General features: G+C 43.8%; 2 long non-coding RNA genes across 4 annotated transcripts in view; one reads left to right on the top strand and one right to left on the bottom strand.

Annotated features, from left to right (window-relative positions):
* LOC132390135 (uncharacterized) overlaps positions 1–19150 on the top strand; it is a 74815-nt gene extending 55665 nt beyond the window's left edge. The window contains exons 1-3 of one of the 3 annotated variants that reach the window (XR_009510795.1): positions 4283–4415; positions 17897–17961; positions 19083–19150. This is a non-coding gene — a long non-coding RNA (uncharacterized LOC132390135). Of the gene's footprint in view, positions 1–4282; positions 4416–17896; positions 18033–19082 lie in introns of those variants that run through there. The other 2 variants (XR_009510797.1, XR_009510796.1) reach the window with 2 other exon arrangements.
* Positions 1–24358, bottom strand: part of LOC132390136 (uncharacterized) — a 68864-nt gene extending 44506 nt beyond the window's left edge. Inside the window, exon 1 of the long non-coding RNA XR_009510798.1 lies at positions 24042–24358. This is a non-coding gene — a long non-coding RNA (uncharacterized LOC132390136). The remainder of the gene's footprint in view (positions 1–24041) is intronic.
* Positions 24359–24588: the final 230 nt, after the last annotated feature.

The raw sequence follows: 24588 nt of genomic DNA, 5'->3' as shown, positions 1-24588 counted from the left end.
ATATAATGACTTATATGATAGAATAGATGGTTGTGTTGCCAAGTTTCAGATGTTAGAAAGATTCGTGGAAGGGCATGTAGTGTTGAGGAAACAAGTAGAATAGGAACATACAGAACATAGAATTGCAACAGCACAATACAGGCTCCTTGGTCCACAAAGCTGTGTCAAATATGCCCTTTCTTTAGAACTTTTGCATTATGCCGATGACCTTTTGCTTTATATTTTTAATGTTAAGACCTCATTATCTTTCGTATTTCCTTCATTCTCCTGTTTTTGCCAGTTTTCAGGACATAAAATAAATTTTCATAAGAATGAACATTTTCCTTTGAATAATTTGGTATCAATTAATAGCAACCTTACTTTTAAAATTGTAAGAAATCAATGTAAACACAAGGAAATCTGCAGATGCTGCTAATTCGAGAAACACACACAAGATGAAGGTGGAACGCAGCAGGCCAGGCAGCATGTATAGAAAGAAGCATTGTCGATGTTTCGGGCCGAGACCATTCGTCAGGACTAACTGAAAGAAAAGATAGAGATTTGAAAATAGGAGGTGGAGGGGGAAATGCAAAAATATAAGAAAAGACCTGAGCGCGTGGGTTGAAGCAAAAAGCTAGAGAGTTGATTGGCAAAAGGGATACAGGGCTGGAGAAGGGAAAGGAACATGGGACGGGAGGCCTAGGGAGAAAGAAAGGTGGAGAGGAACACCAGAGTGAGATGGAGAACAGGCAGCATGATGGACAGAGAGAGAACAGAAAGTGGCGGGGGGGGGGGAATAACTAAATCAGGGCTAGGGTAAGAAGGCGAGGGGCATTAACGAAAGTTAGAGAAGTCAATGTTCATGCCATCAAGTTGGATGCTGCCCAGACGGTATATAGAAAAAGGAAGACATCTCCTTCGTCCTGGAATGAAAATCCTCATCCCAAGAGCAGATGCGGCGGAGACGCAGGAATTGCGAAGAGGGGATGACATTTTTGCAAGAGACATGGTGGGAATACAAATAGTCCAGGTAGTTGTGAGATTCAGTCGGCTTATAGAAGATATGTGTAGATAAGCCGTCTCCAGAGATGGAGACAGGAAGATCAAGAAAGGGGAGGGAGGTGTCGGAAATGGACCAGGTAAATTTGAGAACAGGATGGAAGTTGGAGGGAAAGTTAATGAAATCAACGTGTTCAGCATGCGTGCAGAAAGCAGCACCAATGCAGTCGTCGATGTAGCGAAGGAAAAGAGGGGGGCAGATACTCGTATAGGCTTGGAACATGGACTGCTCCACAAAGCCAACAGAAAGGCTGACGTAGATGGGACCCATGCGGGTGCCCCTGGCTGCACCTTTGGTATGGAGGAAGTGGCAGGAGCCAAAGGACAAATTATTGAGAGTGAGAACGAATTCCTCTAGACGGAGTTGAGTGGTGATAGACGGGAATTGGTTTGGTCTGGAATCCAAAAATAATCGGAGAGCTTTAAGACCTTCTTGGTGGGGGATGGAGGTATATAGGGACTGCACGTCTATGGCGAAAATATAGCAGTGGGGGGCAATAGAACTAAAAATCACTGAAAAAAATTCAGAACATGAGAAGTGTCACGAACATAGGTGGGAAGGGATTGAACAAGGTTGGATAAAACAGTGTCAGGATACGCAGAAATGAGTCCGGTGGGGCAGAAGCAAGCTGAGACAATAGGTCTACCTGGACAGGCATGTGGATTTGTGGATCTTGTGCAGGAGGCTGAGACGGGAAGTACAGGGTGTGGGAACTATGAGATTGGTGGCAGGGGATGGGAGCTCCCCTGAGCTGACAAGGTTGGTGATGGTGTGGGAGACAGTGGCCTGGTGCTCCTTAGTAGGGTCATGATCGAGGTGTAAGTAAGAGGAGGTATCAGTGAGTTGTCGCTGTGCCTCGGCCATGTAGAAGTCAGTACACAAGGCCACGACAGCGCCCCCTTATCAGCGGGTTTGATACTGAGTTTGGGGTTGGAGCGGAGAGCAGAGCTTTCGGAAGAAGTGAGGTTGGAAGTGGAACAAGTGGAAGTCCAGATGGTTGATGTTCCGTCAGCAGCTAGCAATAAAGAGATCCAGAGCAGGCAGAAGACCAGAGCGGGGTGTTGATGAAGAGGAGTTTGGTTGAAGACGGGTCATCGGTGGGGGTGGGAGTCCTTGCCGAAGAATTAGGCTCGTAGACGGAGCCGGCGGAAGAAAAGTTCAGCATCATGGCGTACGTCGAACTCGCTGAGGTGTGGGCGAAGGAGCACAAAGATGAGGTCTTTACTGAGGACAGAGCACTCTGCCTCAGGGAGTTGAATGTCGGAGGGGATGGTAAATTCCTGGCACGGGTGAGAGATAAGATCACAGGGGAGAGGCTGGTGAAGTCGGTGGAGAGGGGAGGATTAGGGTGAGAGGAAGGTGGAGCCTCTGAGGGTCCAGGAGCTGACGATGGGATTGAGGGAGAGGAGAATGCAGAGTGGTGCTTGGGGAAGGTCAGACAGGAGTCACAACCGCTGCACGTGAAGACCCGGCCTGGTGTTCAAGGCTGGAGTCGCAGTTGGGGTCTGCGCAATTGCGTTGAAGGTGTCCATGGTCGTTGGAACTGGCATTGATGATGCTGGAGTCCGGGTTTTGAATATGCCCTGGGTTGCTGTGGCAGCCGAGATCGACGGCGGGGCCATTCCATGGTCTTTGGAACCAGCATTGATGGTGCTGGAGTCCGGATTTTGAATATGCCCTGGGTTGCTGTGGCAGCCGAGATCGACGGGGGGCCATTACATGGTCTTTTGAACCAGTATTGATGGTGCTGGAGTCCGGGTATGAGAGAGTGTGAGATGTTTGAGAGAGCCATGGTTTTCAAGGGACATTGGAAGATTATTTCGAAAAAGAGAAAGATCTATAATAAATATAGGCAGCATGGTGTAAATGACGTGTTTGAGGAATATAAAGAATATAAATAAATTTTCTTAAGGAAGAAAATAGAAACGCTAAAAGAAGATACGAGGTTGCTTTGGCAAGTATGGTGAAAATAAATCCTAAAGGTTTCTACAGTTATATCAATAGCAAAAGGATAGTAAGGGAGAAAATTGGTCCCTTAGAGAATCAGAGTGGACAGCTATATGTGGAGCCAAAAGAGATGGGGTCGATTTTGAACAATTTATTTTCTTCGGTATTCAATAAGGAGAAGTAAATTGTATCGTGTAAGATAAGGGAAACAAGTATGGTAGTTGTGGAAACTATGATGAGTAAAAAAGAGGAAGTACTGGCGCTTTTAACGAATATAAAATGGCAAAAGCCTTTGGGTCCTGACAGGATTTTCCCTTGGACCTTGAGGGAAGTTAGTGTAGATACAGCTAGGGCTGTGACAGAAATATTTCAAATGTCATTAGAGACGGTCATCCCTACTTCGAGACACACCGCTAATTCTGCGACACCTCTGGTGCCTGACTGCATCGGTCTCGACCATTGCTCTGGATTCATCAGCTGCGTGGAGAGCATTCACCCCTGCATGGGCAACAGCTTGCTTTATGTATCGTACTACCCTGACTTGCATATTGACTTTCATCCGCGAAGGTACAATATCCATGGTCGAACCTGACCAGCGGAGGGCCATCAACAGCATGTCTGACTATGGCCCCCTCTCCTGCTGCGATGAGGCCAAGTATATGTTGAATGAGCAACGACTCATATTCCGATTGTGTAGCCTCCAATCTCGACGGCATGAACTTTGATTTCTTCAAATTCAAGAAATGAATATCCTGTGCTTCTTCCGCCCACTCCACCTCAGCGTTCCTTCGGATCCCCCCGCCCCATTCTGGTGGCTTTTTACTCCTTCACTTCCCCTCACGCACCGCCATGACCTCCTCATCAATTCTGTCTGGCTCTCCATCTCTTTTGTGTAATCCCGTGGTCCTGCGTCTCTCCTGTTAGATTCCTTTCTCTTCATCTCTTTGCCTTTTCTGCCTGTCACTCAGCTCTTCACATAATCGTTCCTCCAGAAACCAGACCCCTCCCGCACTCACTTGTCCTTCTACTCCTCCCCCATCACCTAATTCTGGCTTTTGTCTCTTTCTCTTTAATCAGAATGAAGGTTCCCAGCCCGAGCTGTCGACTGGTTGCTGAGTTCCTCCAACATTCTCTGTGTGTTTGCTTCTGTTTGTTTATTGATTAAAATAATCAGACTGGTTCAGTGGAAGAGGAATTTGTGGAATGGTCAGAGACAGTTTCATACAGTAGTTTATTTACCCAGGAACATGCCATTTCAGTTGTAATCTGTGTAAAGAGGTGGTATTACAGAGAGTTCTTGCGGTGAAGGATCCTGAATATGAGCAGTGGCAGATGTTTAAGGAGAAGGTTCGTTAGAGCCGACATTTATCCCGATCAGACAGAGGAATCACAGGGAGCAAACAACAGTCTGTGGTTAAAAGAGTTCAAGGTAAATATTAACTCAGAGAACAAACAAAGAGGCAACGACAGGGTGGACAAAACAGTCGGGATTTTTCCAGTAACTCATGATGCGACAAAAGATAAAAATATCAAGGAAAAACAGATTAGTTAACTCAATAATTTCCATTAGTGTTTTCAGTGGGGACACAGCAAACATCCTACAGATATCTAACGGTGACATTTCAATGCTGTGCCATAATGTGTAGCAATCACCATCAGGGGTGATAAACTAATGGGACTAAAAGCAAAAATATCCAGTTCCCAACGACCTGCACCAGACGGTTTCACAGGAAGGCTGGAGAGAAAGTAGAGACATTGGAATCTGTCAAAAATCACTGTTACAGAAAGGTCCCAGTGGAGCTGAAAACCATTGCTGAAGGGTGGAAGAGAAAGGAAAACAAAGTAGGTAACTGTACTGGAGTCTATAATCTGTGAAGAAATGACAAGTCATTTAGAAAAGTTTAATGTCATTGAACTAAACCAAGAGGGTTTACAGTCAGATTCACACAGCACAGAAACAAGTCTTCAGCTCAAATGGTCCACACTGACCAAAATTCCCATCTGAGCTTCTGGTCTGTAACCGCCTCACAACGATATTATGAACAATGTTATCCTCCGTCCTTGTCCCATTTCCCACCTTCTGACCCATATCCTTCAAAACCTTTCCTTCCCATTAGCCTGTCCGAGTACTGCTTCAATGTACCTGATTCAACCACTCCCCCAGTAGCTCATTCCATTTGCTGACCAGCCTGTGCTTGGAAATGTTGTCCTTCAGGTTCCTATTAGATCTCCTCTTAAACCAATGCCTTCCGGTTCCTGATTCCCCAACACTGGCAGAAAGACTGTTTTATTCGACCCTCACTGCAATACACCTCTGCAATACCAGCACTCATTCTCTGACATTCCAGGGAAAATTGTCCAAAACACCTTTCACAATTCAGTCCTTTGAGATCCAGTCACATCCCAGTAAATCTCCTCTGCACTCTTTCCAGCGGAATGGTGTCTATCATACAGCAGGGCGACCTGAACTAAACTCTATTTGCAAAATGCGGCGAAACCAACGTGGTGTACATCTGCACCATTTCTTCCCAGCTTCTATATTCGGTGCCCTGACTGAAGGACAGTGTTCCAAACCCCTCTTCACCACCCTGTCCATCTGGAAGCTGGTCTTGGACCCTGTAACCTGGGTTACTGAATATTAAAACAACACACAGAAAATGCCGGTGGAACACAGCAGGTCAGGCAGCATCTATAAGGAGAAGCACTGTCGACGTTTCGGGCCGAGACCTTTCACCCAACACTCAGGTTGGAGGAATAACACCTTATATACCAGCTGGTTAGCCTCCAACCTGATGGCATGAGCATTGACTTCTCTAACTTCCGTTAATGCACCTTCTTACCCCATCCCTGACATATTTAGTTTTTTTCCCCTTTCTCCCTTTATTTTTTCTTTCTCTCTCTGCGCATCACTCTGCCTGTTCTCCATCTCCCTCTGGTGCTCCCCTCCCCTTTTCCTTCTCACTCGGCATCCCGTCCCATGATCCTTTCCCTTCTCGAGCTCTGTAACCCTTTTACCAATCACCTCTCTGGCTCTCAGCTTCACCCCACCCCCTCCGGTCTTCTCCTGACATTTTGAATTCCCCCCCACTTTCAAATCTCTTACTATCTTTCCGTTCAGTTAGTCCTGACGAAGGGTCTCGGCCCGAAACTTCGACAGCCCTTCTCCCTATAGATGCTGCCTCGCCTGTTGCGTTCCACCAGCATTTTGTGTGATACCAGAGTTTTGAGACTTTATAGGGGAAGTTGGAGAAGTGTGTCTTTGTACTTTCAGGGGCATTTACCACATGTAAGGCAAGTGCACAAGACAAGAGCTCTGTGCTGGGAAGGAAGTGTGTTAATATTGATTGAAGTCAGGTTATCATACTGAGACAGAATAACGTGTAAGGAGGATATAATTGGTGGAGTTTTCCAGGGATCATCAATGACTTATTGATATTAATGACCCGATGAAAGGGCAGAAAGTGCGGAATCCACGGTGTCAATGATGGGGAACGTGATGAGGGGACGTGTTGTGTTTGAACATCTGGTCTCTCCAACAAGACATGGGGAAGCTGGTGAGAAGAATACTTGGTAAATGAAGCTTAATGTGGTAAAGTGTGATGGCATGCAGAGAAGCAGGAGGAAACAAAAGTCAGACAATTATTTATGTAGAGATAAATTGTCAATGAGAGAAATAGAGAGGCGTCAATGTGTTCTCCTGCACAACGAAGTAGAGATGGGTGTAGTGAGTGGTTCATAAAATCATATATGACCAAGGTTCAGAGGTGAATGGTTCATTGATATTTATTGCTGTAGAGAAATAGAGAGGTTTTGTTACAGTGTCAGACAAATGCACAATGATGGATTTTGCAAAGTTAAAGCAGGTTATGACACAGACAGAGAATAATAGGTTCCTGAGGATTGTTGACGAAAAGAAAGATTTGGGGTACAGGTACATAATTTCATGAAGGTGCCAACACAGGTAGACAAGGTTGTGAAGAAGGTGCACGTCATGCTTGCCTTCATCGGCAAAAGGCTTTGAGAGGAGCTGGGATATCATATTACAGTTGTACAAATCAATAATGAAACCACACCAGGAGTACCCTGTGCAGTTCTGGTCACCACGAGAGGAAGGATGTGGTTCAGCTGAAACGATGCAAAAATGATTCACAGGAATGTTACATGGACCGCGGGATTCAGTTACAAGGAAAGATCATACTGACTTGGACTGTTTTCCACGAAGTGAAGGAGGCTGACAGGTGAAATGGTAGAACTTTATAAAACTAAGAGAGGCGTAGACAAGCAGAATCACTTACCCAGGGTGCAAGTATCAAATATGACAAGGTGCAGCTTTAAAATGCCAGGGTGAGTACTTAAAGGTGGGCATTAGTGGAGGTAAGATTAGTGTCTCCGTAAAAAGGGAGGGTGGGGAATAAATCGATCAGGGATGGGCTAAGAAAGGGAGGAAGTTTATTAACGGGTTTGAAAAAATCTATGTTCATTCCATCAGGTTGGAGGCTACCCAGACGGAATATGCGGTGTTGTTCCTCTAACCTGAGTGTGGCTTCATCGTGCCAGTAGAGGAGTCGTGGATAGACATATCAGAATGGGAATGGGACGCGGAATTAAAATATGGGGCCACTAGGAGGTGCTGCTTTCTCTGGCTTTTCATGTCTATCCACGGTCCCAGAACAGGAACACTGCAATCCAGTAACGTTGCTCAGTCTCCTTCATCCTTCAACGCTGGCAGATGGTATTTATTTGGTACTACATATGCCGAATTGTAATAACCCCTTGACAGCGTTTGTTCAGCCTGCCAGCCGAATCTGTAACTGCCATCAGCAGAAGTTGTGATATTACTGGTGACATAGCTATTGTCCGTACAGTTAGCTAAATCTGATCCCATTACCCCGTAGATGCAATAACGGACTTCACACTCATTCTCGTGAAGTTGTTTCAGAGATTAGGATTCGTGCAGTCCATTATAAGAAATTTAATGTCAGCGTTCAAAACAGTTCCATTGGCAAGAGTAATTTCTCTGGGCAGTTCAGACCAGTGCTCCCTTCACAGATCTAACATTGCTACTAAAGTAAAACACAGACTCAATCTTGCCCAAACCTCAGCACCTGCAACTGGCTTTCGCACGGTGCTGACACCGATCGAAGCTTGTGTCTTCCTTGCTCTCAGCAAAGGATCGGCTATCTCGCCTCGGTTCAGCCACATCGAATTGTCTTCAATTCCAAAAGGAAGTTACAGACTATAACGTACGATGGTCTACACACACAAATTGCTTGAAGAACTCAGCAGGCCAGACAGCATTAACAGAAGAAGTACTTTTTTTTTCAAAGATGCTGCCTGACCTGCGAAGCTCCTCCAGCATTTTGAGTTTGTTGCTCGAAGTTCCAGCAGCTGTAGATTTCCTCTTGTTTGCCAATTGTGATGATCGTTTGTCAGAAAACGTGTGGTGAAAAAACAGCGCAGAACCTCAGGATACTGACCACCACCCCTTTCTAGTGAAGATGCAAACTATCCCTTTGGTATCGATCACCCCTGCAGAGGTGAAGTCCCAGTGATTGGGTGAATGCAAGTCGGCTTTTTCCATGGGGGTTGGGAGGTACTACAACCAGAGCGCATGAGTTAAGGATGATGGGTGAAAGTTTAAGGAGAACAGGAAAGGAAAATTCTTCACTCAGACGGTTGTGAGAGTGTTGGAACGAGCTGCCAGAATGAGTGTTGCATGCAAGTTTGATTTCAATATTTAAGAGAAGTTCGGATAGATGCGTGCGAACGATCCCTGCGAAAAGCAGAGAGGGGTAGAGAGGGAACGATGTCCTTAGTGGTGGGGTCCTGTTGAAGGTGGCGGAAGTTGCGTAGGATAATATGCTGGTTCCGGAGGCTGGTGTGGTGGTCTGGTGGGGTCAACAACCCATTGTGCTTTTCCCTTAGATAACGTCTTCTCCTCTCCTGCCTAACCCCTCCCTGCTTCCCCTCCCCACCCCTTGATCTTTCCTCTGATTGGTTTTCCGCCATCTTCTTCATAGGGCCCCTGCCCCCTGCTTCTTTAGACCTGACGAAGGTTCTCGACCAGAAACATTGACTGCTTTTTTCAACTGATGCTGCCGGCCCTGCTGAGCTCATCCAGCTTTTTTGTACGTCCGGTAAATGGTTGACTCGTGCATCAGTCTTTACATTAATTCTTACTCATAGACTCAACTCACATCGGTAAAGGCATATTTTTTTGAGGTTTGCAAAATGGCTTTGTGTGGGTGAGATTATAGTTTACAAACCTGATCACATTGTTTATGAAAAATGGTTGATTGATGAAGCCCGGGTTGGATATTGTATTAGTCGAATTTGAAAAGCTTTCAACAAGGCCTCTCATGGTGGTTCGGAGGGAGATTCCCTCTGTGTCTGATCCCGGGAGTGTGTGATGGGACGGAGTGGAGGGAGATTCACTCTGTGTCTGACACCGGGAGTGTGTGATGGGACGGGGTGGAGGGAGATTCACTCTGTGTGTGACACCGGGAGGGTGTGATGGGACGGTGTGGAGGGAGATTCACTCTGTGTCTGACCCCGGGAGTGTGTGATGGGACGGTGTGGAGGGAGATTCCCTCTATGTCTGACCCCGGGAGTGTGTGCTGGGATGGTGTGGAGGGAGATTCACTCTGTGTCTGACTCCGGGAGTGTGTGATGGGACGGGGTGGAGGGAGATTCACTCTGTGTCTGACACCGGGAGGGTGTGATGGGACGGTGTGGAGGGAGATTCACTCTGTGTCTGACCCCGGGAGATTGTGATAGGACGGTGTTGAGGGAGATTTACTCTGTCTGGCCCCGGGAGTGTGTGATGGGATGGTATGGATCGAGATTCACGCTGTGTCTGACCTCGGGATTGTGTGATGGGACGGTGTGGAGGGAGATTCAATCTGTGTCTCACACCGGGAGTGTGCGATGGGACGGTGTGGAGGGAGATTCAGTCTGTGTCTGAACCCGGGAGTATGTGATGGGACGGTGTGGCGGGAAATTCACTTTGTGTCTGAAACCGGTAGTGTGTGATGGGACGGTGTGGAGGGAGATTTATTCCGTGACTGACCACGAGAGTGTGTGATGGAACGGTGTGGAGGGAGATTCCCTCTATGTCTGACCCCGGGAGTGTGTGCTGGGATGGTGTGGAGGGAGATTCACTCTGTGTCTGACACCGGGAGGGTGTGATGGGACGGTGTGGAGGGAGATTCACTCTGTGTCTGACCCCGGGAGATTGTGATAGGACGGTGTGGAGGTTGATTCCCTCTATGTCTGACCCCGGGAGTGTGTGCTGGGATGGTGTGGAGGGAGATTCACTCTGTGTCTGACTCCGGGAGTGTGTGATGGGACGGGGTGGAGGGAGATTCACTCTGTGTCTGACACCGGGAGGGTGTGATGGGACGGTGTGGAGGGAGATTCACTCTGTGTCTGACCCCGGGAGATTGTGATAGGACGGTGTGGAGGGAGATTTACTCTGTGTCTGGCCCCGGGATTGTGTGATGGGATGGTATGGATCGAGATTCACGCTGTGTCTGACCTCGGGATTGTGTGATGGGACGGTGTGGAGGGAGATTCAATCTGTGTCTCACACCGGGCGTGTGCGATGGGACGGTGTGGAGGGAGATTCAGTCTGTGTCTGAACCCGGGAGTATGTGATGGGACGGTGTGGCGGGAAATTCACTTTGTGTCTGAAACCGGTAGTGTGTGATGGGACGGTGTGGAGGGAGATTTATTCCGTGACTGACCACGAGAGTGTGTGATGGAACGGGGTGGAGGGAGATTCACTCAGCGTCTGACCCCGGGAGTGTGTGATGGGACGGTGTGGAGGGAAATTCACTTTGTGTCTGACACCGGTAGTGTGTGATGGGACGGGGTGGAGGGAGATTCATTCTGTGTCTGACCACGGGAGTGTGTGATGGAACGGTGTGGAGGGAGATTCACTCTGCGTCTGACACCGGGAGTGTGTGATGGGACGGTGTGGAGGGAGATTCATTCTGTGTCTGACCCCGGGATTGTGTGATGGGACGGTGTGGAGGGAAGTTCACTTTGTGTCTGACACCGGTTGTGTGTGATGGGACGATGTGGAGTGAGATTCCCTCTGCGTCTGACACCGGGAGTGTGTGATGGGACGGTGTGGAGGGGTTAATGATTCAATGACTGACTCACAGACGGGCAGAGGGAGAATCACTGTTCCTTGTTCCTGAATTCCAGAGCATGCTTGTTCCAAGGACTGGATCAGAAATGAAGACCGGGGAGGGGGGGGGGAGTCACGTGAGGACGTAGGATTGGGACGCTGGAACTCAGCCCTCCCGTAAAAAAGTTAATAAATTAATGTTTAAGTGAAGAAAAGATAATTAATACTTTTTTAAGGTTACTTATCAATTACTTTGGATTGTTTTAAGCTATGCCTCATAAACAGAGGACGAAGAAAACTGCTACCGCGAAGACCGCTCAAGTTGGAACAGAATCAAGGCCTACTTCTACTGAAGAACCGCGGACTCAGGTACAACACACCACCGGTGAAACAGAAAAGGAGACTGCGGCAGCATCGGCCATTTCTAAAGGAAAAGATCAACGAGAACTGCGCAAGCGTAAAGGAACGAGCATGCGCAAAAGAGAGCAAACAGAACTACAAAACCCAGCAACGACTGAAACCGACAGTGAATCGAGTCTGAGAGAGAGGCGGACTCTCTGGAGAAATCAGACGAAGATGGAGAAATCAGACGAAGATGGAGAAGAAGAAGAAGAAGATGAAAGTTCCTCTGAAAATACAAAAAAGATTTTGAGGCAAATAATGCATAAATTAAATGCATTAAAAGTAATTAAATGTAACCAAAAAGTAATTAAAGAAAACAATAACAAATATGGAGGCTATGTTTGATAAAATGGCAAAGAAACAGGAAAAAATGGAAAAGAAAATTACAGATTTGGACGTCAAAATGGAAGAAATGGATGGAAGAATGAAGAAGATGGAAGATGATAATGATGCCTGGACATCAGAAAGAAAACAACTCGTGGGAAAAATTGATAAGCTTGAAAATTTTAGTAGACGCAACAATATTAAAATTGTTGGACTTAAAGAAGGTACCGAAGGAGAAGACCCAATAATTTTTTTTTCAAAAATGGATTTCTGAGAAATTGGAAATGGGAGAAGAAACTTTAATTGAGATTGAAAGGGTGCACAGAGCCTTAAGACCAAGATCTCAAGATGATCAAAATCCGCGATCAATTTTGATAAGATGTTTAAGATACCAGGATAAAGAAAAGATTTTGAGGGCGGCTGCCCAGGGTGCTAAAAGAAGAAATGGTCCATTGATGATAGCAGAGAAACCAGTTCTTTTTTATCCTGATATAAGTTATAACCTTTTGAAGAGAAAGAAAGAATTTAATCCAGCTAAAATGTTTTATGTGAAAAAGGTTATAAGTTTTTAATGCGTCACCCAGCAACACTGATAAATATTTTGGAGGAAGGAAAAAGATTTTTTTCTGATTATCAATATGCGGAGGTGTTTACACAAAAACTTCCATCTCTTCGTTAATTAAACGTAGCGATTTCTAAATGTAATGATTAAAGACGAAGACAGAGAAAGCAAATGGAACTGATGGACATTTAAGGACGATATAAGGGAGAAAAGTAAAATTTTAGAAATATTAATTGAGAATAGTATGTTTTTTTATATATATTTTTTATGTTGCGGGGGGCTGCGGAGCTTTGAATCGGTTACTACGGGATTCACGTGTGTAATCATGGCGATTGCCATGACCCGTACAATAGAGGGGGGTAATGTTGTGTTTTTTTTTTCTTTCACAACATTAGTAAGGGAATATTTTGTTTTTTTCTTTATTTTCTATTTTTCTTCTATTGTTTTGCCTGGATGATTGGTGGGGACCCACATAGCAACATGGTGTCTTCTAAAAAGATTTCCCAGGATGCAATGAAAGTTGAAAGATTAGGTATTATTATAGATTGGAGTGACATAAATAAAAATAATGACTAATTTATTGATTTTTTTAAGTTTTAATGTTAGTGGGCTTAATGGACCAATAAAAAGAAAAAGAATTTTAACATATAATAAAAAAATGAAAATAGAAATAGCTTTCTTACAAGAAACTCATTTAACGGATATAGAACATCAGAAATTAAAAAGAGACTGGGTTGGAAATGTTATTGCAGTTTCACTTAACTCAAAGGCAAGAAGAGTTGCAATTTTGGTTAATAAAAATTTACCAATTAAAATACAAAATATATTAATTGATTCGGCCGGAAGATATTTAATTATACATTGTCAATTTTTTTCAGAACTATGGACTCTTATGAATATTTATGCACCAAATGAAAATGATGTAAAATTTATATAGGAGGTCTTTTTGAATTTGGCTAATGCACATGATAAAATATTAATAGGTGGAGATTTTAATATTTTGTTTAGATCCAGTTTTAGATAGATCAACAAAGGCTATTACAAATCAAAAGTAGCAAAATTAACTCTATCATTGATGAAAGATTTAAATTTGATTGATATATGGAGAAGAATCAATCCAAAAGAAAGGGATTATTCATTTTATTCAAATAGACATAAAACATATTCAAGGATAGATTTTTTTCCTATTATCAAAAGATAGAGTGAAAAATGTGGAATATAAAGCAAGAATATTGTCTGATCACTCTCCTTTAATAATGACAATGATAATGATAGATAAAGAGGAATCAATTTATAGATGGAGATTTAATTCAATTCTACTAAAACGTCAAGATTTTTGTGATTTTATGAAAAAGCAGATTCAGTTCTTTTTAGATACAAATTTACATTCAGTTGATGATAAATTTATATTGTGGGAAGCAATGATAGCATATTTGAGAGGCCAGATAATAAGTTATACTTCTAAAATTAAGAAGGAATATATGATAGAAATAGATCAATTGGAAAAAGAGATTATAAAATTAGAAAAAGAATCTCAAAGAAATATGACAGAAGAAAAACGAAGGCAACTTATTAATAAGAAGTCAAAACATAATACACTCCAGACATATTGAACAGAAAAAGCAATTATGAGAACTAAACAGAGATATTATGAACTAGGTGAATTTCTTGCATGGCAGTTAAAAACAGATCAGATTTCTAAAACAATAAATGCAATTCGAACAAAAGTGAATGAAATTACTTATAAACCTCTAGAAATTAATGAGGCTTTTAAGAATTTTTATTCTGAGTTGTATGAATCAGAATCAAAGAATGATGACGTTAAGATAGAAGAATTTTTATCACAAATAACTCTTCCAAAATTAAATACAGAAGAACAGAAGGGATTAGGTATGCCTTTTACATTGAAGGAAGTTGAAGAAGCTTTGGGATCACTTCAAAGTAATAAATCTCCAGGAGAAGATGGTTTTCCACCTGAATTTTATAAAAAAGTTTAAAGATTTATTAATTCCTCCTTTTATGGAGTTAATATATCAAGCGTAAAGAACTCATAAACTTCCAGAATCTTTTTCAACAGCTATTTTAATAGTATTGCCAAAAAAAGATAGAGACCTTTTAAAACCAACATCATATAGACCTATTTATTTATTAAACACCCATTATAAAATAACAGCAAACATCTTATCTAATAGATTATCTAAATGCTTACCAAAATTAGTGCATATGGATCAAACAGGATTTATCAAAAATAAACAATCGGCAGATAATGTAACTCGGTTATTTAGTATAATCCATCTCGCACAAAAGAGGGAGGAAATGAGTGTGGCAGTTGCTTTAGATGCAGAAAAAGCATTTGATAGATTGGAATGGGATTTTTTATTTAGGGTATTGGAAAAATATGGACTAGGAACATCATTTATAAAATGGATTAATACCTGAAATACTAATCCCAAAGCTAAAGTAGTGACAAATGGTCAAATTTCAACATCATTTCAGTTAACAAGATCAACTAGGCAAGGTTGCCCACTATCACCTGCTTTATTTGTGTTGGCAATAGAACCACTAGCTGAATTAATTAGAATGGACCCAGATATTAAGGGTTTCAGAGTTAATCAGGAAGAATACAAGATTAACTTATTTGCTGATGATGTTCTACTTTATTTAACAGATCCATTACATTCACTACGCAAATTATCTTATAGACTAGAAGAATATGGGAAAATATCGGGTTATAAAATAAATTGGGATAAAAGTGAAATTTTACCTCTTACTAAAGGAGATTATAATCAATGTCGATTAATAACTCAATTTAGATGGCCAGCAAATGGTATAAAATATTTAGGTATAAGAGTTGATAATGATATAAAAAACTTATACAAATTAAATTATTTACCACTTTTGAAAAAAATGCAGGAATGTCTTGAAAAATGGATGGCATTACCAATAACATTAGTAGGTAGAGTAAATACTATAAAAATGAATATATTCCCTAGATTACAATATTTATTTCAATCATTACCAATACAATTACCCCAGAATTTTTTTCAAGAGTTAAACAAATTTGTGAGGAAATTCCTCTGGAAAGGTAAGATGTCAAGAATATCGTTGGAAAAATTGACATGGAAATTTGATCTAGGAGGATTACAACTTCCAAATTTTAGGAATTATTATAAAGCATATCAACTTAGATTTATTGCATCTTTTTTCGAGAAAGATAAACCGGCATGGATTAGAATAGAATTAGATAAAATAGGAGAAAACGTACCAGAAGATTTTATATACAAATGGGAATCTAAATGGATACGGGAAAAGAAAGAATCTCCTATATTAAAACATTTGATTGATTTATAGAATAAGATAAATGTTGATGATGAGACAAAAAAAATCTTTATTAGCAAAGAGATCTTTAATTCAAAATAGACTTATTCCTTTCACAATGGACAATCAACTTTTATATAACTGGATTCAAAATGGGATTAGATATATAGGGAATTGTTTTGAAGGAGGTATATTAATGTCATTTGATCAATTAAAGAATAAATATAAAATATTAAATAACACTTTATTTTGTTACTTTCAATTAAGGGCTTATTTAATAGAAAAATTAGGTCAAACAATGTTATTGTCGAAATCTAATGAAATAGAAATTTTAATTCAAAAAGGAAATAATAAAATAAATATATCTTGTATGTATAATTTGATTCAAAGACAGGTATTTAAACAAGGAGTGCATAAGTCAAGACAAAAATGGGAAAGTGATTTGAATATTAAAATTGAAGAAACAAATTGGTCAAGACTGTGTCTTGATAGTATGACAAATACAATAAATCTTCGGTTAAGATTAGCGCAGTATAATTTTCTACATCAATTATATATTACACAACAAAAAAATAAAAAAAATAAATCCAAATTTATCGGATCAGTGTTTCCGATGTAACCAGGAAACTGGTACTTTTTTACATTCGACATGGTCTTGCTCTAAAATTCAACCTTTTTGGACAAATTTAAGACTTTTACTGGAACAAATTACAGGAACACAATTTCCTCATAATCCAATATTATTTTACTAGGTGATATTGAAGGGATAAAACCGAAACTCAAACTAAATAAGTATCAGAAAGAATTTATAAAAATTGCACTGGCAGTAGCCAAAAAAGCTATTGCAGTTACTTGGAAATCGGATACACATTTAAGTATAGACTCTTGGAAGAAAGAAATCTATGGTTGTATTCCATTAGAAAAAAATACTTATAATTTAAGAGATAAATATGAAACATTTCTGAAAATTTGGAGCCCTTATTTACAAAAGACAGGATTAAATATATAGATGCTCTGAAGATGAAACAATTGCTTATTAGGGGAAAGAAATAAATATACATATTAAAGTTATTACGAATTCCATGGAGCATGTGGAGTTCTTCCAACAACCAGGCATTCTTTCTTTCTTTCTTTCTCTTTTTTTTCTATAGGGCAGTTAGGGGGGAGGGGTTAAGGGGAGGGGGTAAGGGTAACATACATTGTTTTTTCATACTTTACTTTGTAACCATTTAAAAATGCAATAAAAAAAGTTTAAAAAAAAAGAAATGAAGACCGGCTTTATTACATATCAACGTTTGAAAGATCCTACGCTGAGGCCGATCTGCATTGCTGCAACTCTAAATCGAATCTACTTGAGCTCCCTCCATACGGTCTCATCACACACTCCGGGGCTCAGAGTCAGAGTTAGGCTCCAGCATCACCGTCCCAACTCACACTCCCTTGATCAGACACAAAGTGAAGCTCACTCCACACCGTCGCATCGCACACTCCCCGGTTCAGACACAGAGTGAGTCTCCGTCCAGTACGTCCCATCACACACTCCCGAGGTCAGACACAGAGTGGTCTCCCTTCCATACCATCTCATCACACACTCCCGGTGTCAGACACAGAGTGACCTCCCACCACACCGTCCCATCACACACTCCCGTGGTCAGACACAGAGTGCTCTCCCTCCCATACCGTCTCATCACACACTCCCGGTGTCAGACAGAGAGTGATCTCCCACCACACCGTCCCATCACACACTCTCGGGGTCAGGCACAGAGTGAATCTCCCTCCACACCGTCGCATCGCACACTCCCCGGTTCAGACACAGAGTGAGTCTCCGTCCAGTACGTTCCATCACACACTCCCGTGGTCAGACACAGAGTGGTCTCCCTTCCATACCATCTCATCACACACTCCCGGTGTCAGACACAGAGTGATCTCCCACCACACCGTCCCATCACACACTCCCGGGGTCAGGCACAGAGTGAATCTCCCTCCACACCGTCGCATTACACACTCCCCGGTTCAGACACAGAGTGAGGCTCCCTGTATCTTGCCATCACATTCTACTGGTGTGAGATACAGAGTTCCTTCCACACCATCCTTTCGCGCTCTCTCTTTGTCAGACGTAACGTGACGCTCCTTAAATTCAAACTTTAATGATAGTAATTTATTTTCACAGAATTTTGTTGAGAAATCTGTCCGCGACCAAGGCAGTTCATACTGGATTGGAAAATGCAACTATGGGTGAGATTTGGGGTATTGCAAGTTTCTGAGAAAAGAGTGAGTCGGGGATCGGTGCAGGCTGAGTGAAGGGAGTGGGCAATCTGTTTAGTTTGGGGACTGACACAGTCTGCGAGAGGGGAGTGGGCAGTGAGATTAGTTTGGGGACTGACGCTGTTTGCAAGAAGGAGTGGGCATTGATATTAGTTTGCGGACTGATAAGGGCTGTATGGAGAGCGTGTGCAATTGGCTTTGTTTGGGGATTGACAAAGTCTGTTGGTAGAGTGTGTGCAGTTGAATTAATGTTGGAACTGACATGGGCTGTGGGAAGAGAGTGCGAAGTGGGAGTGTTTTGGTGGTTGACACAGATCTTTAGGGAGAAGGCTAGGTATTGGGTTTATCGTGGGGACTCGCGCGGGGTCTTGGAGTGAAAGTGGGATGTACACGTATTTTGGGGACTAACACGGGACTGTGGGGAGAGACTGGAGCTGCAGAGCTCTTTTGGGAACTGACCCAGGTTGTGGGAGAGAGTGAGGCAGTGGGAACACTTTGGGGCCTAGCACATGTCTGTGGTGAGGGAATGAGGGAGGGGTGTACATAGCGGACACACACAGATCTGTGGGGAGAGAATAGTTCAGTGGGAGTACTCTGGGGACTGAGACACGTCCGTGGGGAGAGCATGGGAAGCGGGAGGTGTTTTGGTGATTGACACAGGTCTCTAAGAAGAGGGTTGAGCAGTGGGATTATTTTGGGTTCCGGCACGGGGCTGTGGGGAGAGAGTCAGGCCGTGTAGTTTGGACTGACACTGATCTGTGTGGTGGGAGTGGTGAGTCTGAGTACTTAGGCAGAAAACACAGGCCTGTGGGGAGACATTGAAGATGTAGCAGCATTTTGAGGACTGATATTGGGCCTTGGGAGAGACTGGCGCTGTGGGAATATTTTGGGGACTGACAAAGGGCTGCAGTGAGAAAGTGGACCATTGTGAAAATTCTGGATACTGACACAGGGCTGTGCTGGGAAAGTGGGATTGTGGGAAATTTTGGGGTGCCGCAGGTCGTTGGCGAGAGTGGGCGTCAGTGATTTTGGGGACTAACACACGGCTGCCTGCTGAAGGTACGCTGATATTGCTTACCCCTTCTTGATAGGAGAGTGGCCTCGAATATCGTGTTCCAAATGAAGGCTGGAGTCTTCGAATGCATTGAATGTGGATGGTATCCTCACTTTGAACATTGCAGTGAGGATAAGCGTTGCTTCATCTGCGAGAAGTCGGCGCTTCTGTGCTCAGATCTTTCTGAAAAGATCCAAGATCTCTGTCAACAGTCAATAGGGTCGACTTAAACAAGTGGCAAAACCGTCTTTATCTCACCGACTCACATTACATCATCAGCTCTGCCCCTCACCCTTGCCTTATTATCTTTCCCTCTATCGCAATCTTACCCACCATCTCGCCCACTCTTCACCTTCGTTCCTCTAAACACTCTCTCTCATCCCTCTCCACTCCCGCCTCTTCCATTTCATCCGCATTTTCTTTCTCCCGCATCTCGCCTCCCTTTCCCCGAACTCTTGCTCTTCTATCCCTGTCTCTCTCTCGATTCTCTATTCCCCCTCTACACACTCTCCCAATCCCTCTCTTTCCCTTTTATGGAACTCAACTCGCTCTCCCGCTTCTGTCTTCAGCTACTCTCACCTCAATCATGCGCGTCAATGTTCTCGATACCCCAGTCCTGTGGAATAAGAGTGCATGTATTCGCCTTATCCGTGCCCCTTGTAGTTTTGTACAGCTCTACATGGTCACAAAATAAAGCCTGAAAATTTCCGACTGCACCATAACTCAGCTCCTAAAATCCTGGCAGAAACTTCGGAATTCTCCCTCTGTAATCTTTCCAGTTCGTTGAGAGTGTTCTCAGAGCAAGGCAAGCAGAACTAAACTCCATACTCCATGTGCGGCCCGACCGACGTCATTTGCAACTGCAACGTGACCTCCGACTCCCGGACTCAGTGTCCTGACTGATGAAGGCCAGCGTGTCAAATATCCTGTCCACCAGTATCGCATCTTCTCTACCGGATTCACGGTCTGTTTTATTATCTGTGACGTAGACCACCTGAGATTTGTTCTTTTGAAGGATCAGTGGGGCGCTAATATGTAAAAATTACCGTCAAATGCAACAAGCTAATAAATGCCGCAAAAAATTGTGGAGGTGGTGCTCATACGTTCAAGAAAATGCCAGCGGAAGGGAAGAAGGTGTTTCTGGATCATTGAGATTTCGGCCTCCTGTTTCTCGTCAACCCTCCTTCCCAGACGACCATCCTTGTCACCGTCCGCCACGACTTCCTCTGCAGCCCAGTCCGTTTCCGCCACCGCATTCTTCTTCCACACTTCTTGACTCTAGCAACCCTCCGTTCACTGCGCTGCGTGCCGTCTTCGTCATCTCCTCCTTCTCCAACACCTCTCCACGTCTCCCTGATCTGCTTGATCCCCTGCAGGTCCACCCCGCTTCCATTAACCGTCTTCCTTCTTTACACGTCTCCCTCTCACTGTTTATATAGAAGTATGGCGAGGAAGGGGGAGAGGTGACGTCTAGTGTTACACCAACCAGCTCCCTTCAAACGGATATTGATCTCTCGTTTCTGAGCCTTTGCTCTGTTCTGTGTGAACAGGCCGATCGTTTGTTTGGACAAAACTTCATCCCGAGTGGGGTGGTGGGCGGATGGGGTGAGGGTAGATGTGCGGAAGAGATGCGTTAGACCACTTTAGACCAGAGCCAGTGCAGACATCCCTTGCGGCCAATCCGTTCAATAACAGGTAGACCAGTTTGGATGCTTCTGGATGGGAGGAGAGGGGTGCAAATTACCAAGCAGGGGAAAGTCTCACCGGTCAGGTCTCTGACAGAGACTATGGCTCTGTGGCTCAGAAAGGAAAGGAGTGAAATTTGGCGAGCTTTATCCTGAGGGGAGTCTTTGTTAGGTGAGCAGAAAAGAGGTACTGAGGACGAGAACGAGATTTCTCAATGGTATGCGGTCGATATACTAACCAGTATATAGGCAGGAAAATGGAGCCGGTTCTGCAAACTTTGAAAGAACATTCAGTTTAAACTGTGACTGAAATGTTAGGATTTGGAACGAAGTCTTGAGATATCTGTATCACTGGGCGCTCCTGCTCGGAAGCTGCGACCTCTGCAAACCGAGCGGTTTATTTCATTTCAATTCAATTCATTTCAAGTTTATTTGCAATTCCATCACATATGACCGCCAGGGCCAAGCTTCAAAACACAACACCAACTGTCACACGATACACCAAGCTCACGTAATATGTATAAAATAGCAAGTTAGCAAGCATATGTAGGGTATCAGTGAGATATATTCACGCTTTATGTACAGGCGCACACACGCACGCGCGCGCACGAGCACATGTATATATAATCAGCTTGAGGTCCTAGACAGTGTAAAAGCCACCGAAATCTAGAAACTACAACAACTGCTCTTGTGTTCTGCCGAATGAACACTGGGAGACAGCACAGACTCCTGCCTGGAGATCGCGCCACACCGCCCCTCGTTGTGCAGCTCCTTCATTTTCTCCGCCATCTGGCAACTCTCTCAGTTTACACCTGAACCGGAGTGGAACTAATATCCCAACGGGGAGGTTTGCCATTAAGAAAGGGGTCGATGTGTTGTTTAAGCTAGAGTTGCAGGGGGATGATAACCAGAATGATTGAACAGAAAGTTGAGTCATTGTTGGGACAGATGTTGTTAAGACGTCAGATAAAGTCAGCGAGCAAAATGTTGAACCTGCTGGATCTCATGTTCTGAGCTACGTCCATTTCAAAGCAATAAGTATTATACGAAGAGCAGATGAGCTCAGGGTCGGAGCCAACGATTGAAAGCATGATAGTTTAGCCATTGGTAAGATTTGTTTGCAGGAGGGGCAAGTCTGTTAGCTCAGCCTTCCAGTTTACCGCTGTTTTTGTCGTACTAATGTTTATATAATTTAAGCTAAGGTGGGGCTTCAGAGGTGGAACTGAGGATTGAGAAGGGTATGAACTCGTTCATGGGGCAACATTATCGACCACCGTACAGTCGGGGGATTTAGAGGAACAAATCTGTGGAGAGTTCGGAGTCTGTTGTAAGAGACATCAGGTTGTGGCATCGGGTGAGTTTAAGATTCTTGGTACTGACTGTGAAAGGACCACTGGGATAGTTTTCTTAATCAGTTAAGGAAGGAACCTTAATCAGCAGATAGTTAGTCCCAATGAGAGAGTGCAATACTTGATCTCATCCTAGCGATTAGGACACGCCAGGGGTCAGAAGTGTGTGTCAGGGAACAATTTGCATCTAGTGTTGGTAATGCCATTAGATACAGGATAAGTATGGAAAAGGATAGATGCAACCTCGAGTTAAGTTTAGTTTTGAGGTTTATAACAATACGGGATGCAAGTAGACCAGAGAGCTTGTATCTTTTACCCGTAGGATGGAAATGTCTAATATTAGAAGACCTGCATTGAGGTAAGAGCGGGTAGGTTCAAAGGAGATGAATTTGGCAAGTTTTTGTCGTCACAGAGATTGGCGGGTAATTGGAAAGTTCTGGCAGCTCTGGTGGTGGAGGTAAATCCATACAGACTTTTAACTGGCTCTTCTATAGGTACGTGGGTGTGCAAGGAATGGAAGGAGACAGATGTCGGGAGAACAAATTCAGAATTGAGATATCACAATTCTTGAACCAAAGGGTCTGTTCTGTTGTGTGATTTACCTTCTCTGCTCTGTAGAAAGAGCAGAGTGATCTGACCTCATCCGGTGGAAAGTGCAGGGAGTTAGTTTGTGAAAAGGAACTTGACGATTTATCGATAACAAGAGGGAACGACCAATTCACAGAAGGCATACGGCATGAAAAAGACGCACAGAGACACCATCTTCAAAGGGACACTGAAAACCCCCCTACAATGCTTTTGTATCACAGACACAACCCTCGTCGTAATACGAACACGCCCCTCATAGTGACAGCCACACACTGATAGACCCGGTACTGCAACAAGGAAACTTCCTCGCTGTGTGCATAGGGGTGATAGAGATATATAGAGATGTATTTAGACCGAACGTGCAGGATACAGGAACCTGGGTGACAGACAGTGCAGATCCAGAGACGTGCAGAGACCCCTTGTGACCAACCCGCTCAATAGCAGGTAGACCCTTTGGATACTTCTGGATGGGAGGACAGAGGTGCAAATGCTGAAGCTGGGGAAAGTCTCAACGGTCAGGTCTCTGGCACTGACTGTGGTTCTGTGGCTCAGCAGGTATGGGTTGAGATGTGGCGAGCTGTATCGATAGAGTGTTCCTTGTTAGTGGAACAGAAAAGAGATACTGTGGATGAGAACGAGATTTTTCAATGGTATGTGGTCCCCAAAGTACAAGGATATAGCTAGGATTGGGGAGAATGCCTTATGAGGTTTAGTGAAATCGACCTTTTCTCCTTGCAGCGACCGAGGAAGAGAGATGAATAGGTCGACGTGTATACGATAATGAGAGGCATTTATCAGTGGATAGTGTTACGAAGGATGAATAACTCTGGTGGGCAGAAGGGTGCAAGGTTGTCAATGTCCCCCTCCCCTGGGAGAATCACAAACTGTTGCTGTTACCACGCTGCTAACGAGAGAGTAGGAGAGACAAAAGAAAACATGCCAGGACATCTGTTACCGATAACAGCCTGAGAGAGAGTTATGTTTATCCACCATGTTATGACTCCCGAAAGACGTATGGCTGCGGAGAGGGCTGTTTACTTGGTACTATTCTGTTCATTAAAATTCCTCAGTGGGCAGCCGGAGTGGGCTGGTTTGATGGGCTAAGCCATTCAAAACTGATTGACACCTGAGACCCCGTGAGTGGGGATAAAAGTGAGGTCTGGGGTGTCACCCCCTCAGACGCAGCAGGAGACACACTAGTGATCATCAGAAACCCACGAGAAAGTGTGGGGCATCGGGGACCGAACGGATCGGTCAATTTCACTCACAGCGGTTATAGCAAGGCCGGTGGGGGCTTGTGTGTGTGTCCACCTTTGCCGGAGTGACGAGTCCACCACGGAAGAACGGTCTAGCTAAAGAACAGAGGGGTCATACCTCAATGGCCACAACGAAACGACGGATCCAGAAAGTAAAGGAAGGTTTGGAAGACAATAGCTGTCACTGTTTGATCGTCCTCTCTCTCTCTCTCGCTCTCTCTCTCTCTCTCCAACAATTACAACACATCGACCAGCAACTACCTGAGCCTACATGAATTGAACTGAACTTTATACTTTCTCATGATAATTCATTATCCCCTATACAACGATAGAGCTTGTTTATCATTGATTGTTATTTTAGGTTTAGTATTGCTAACGTGTATTATCTGTATATTTGCCTTGATATTGACTTGTATATTTTACTAATAAACACTGCTGAAAATAGTACCACCAGACTTTAACGGATACTTCTATATTTGCTGGTAAGACACCCAGGTACGGGGTACGTAACAATAGTCGGACACTTTTTCCCCAGGGCTGTGATGGCTAGCACAAAAGGGTACTGTTTTATGGTGCTTGTAAGTAGGAACAGAGGAGATTTCAGGGTAAGTTTATTTGCACAGAGAGTTGTGACGGCGTGGAATGGCTGCCGGCGGCGGCGGTGG

This window comes from Hypanus sabinus, unplaced genomic scaffold, assembly GCF_030144855.1.
Source record: "Hypanus sabinus isolate sHypSab1 unplaced genomic scaffold, sHypSab1.hap1 scaffold_782, whole genome shotgun sequence".
In the NCBI taxonomy this organism is placed as follows: Eukaryota; Metazoa; Chordata; class Chondrichthyes; order Myliobatiformes; family Dasyatidae; genus Hypanus; species Hypanus sabinus.
The sequence above is the reverse complement of the archived record's forward strand: the minus strand, read 5'-3'. Positions and strand labels throughout refer to the sequence as shown.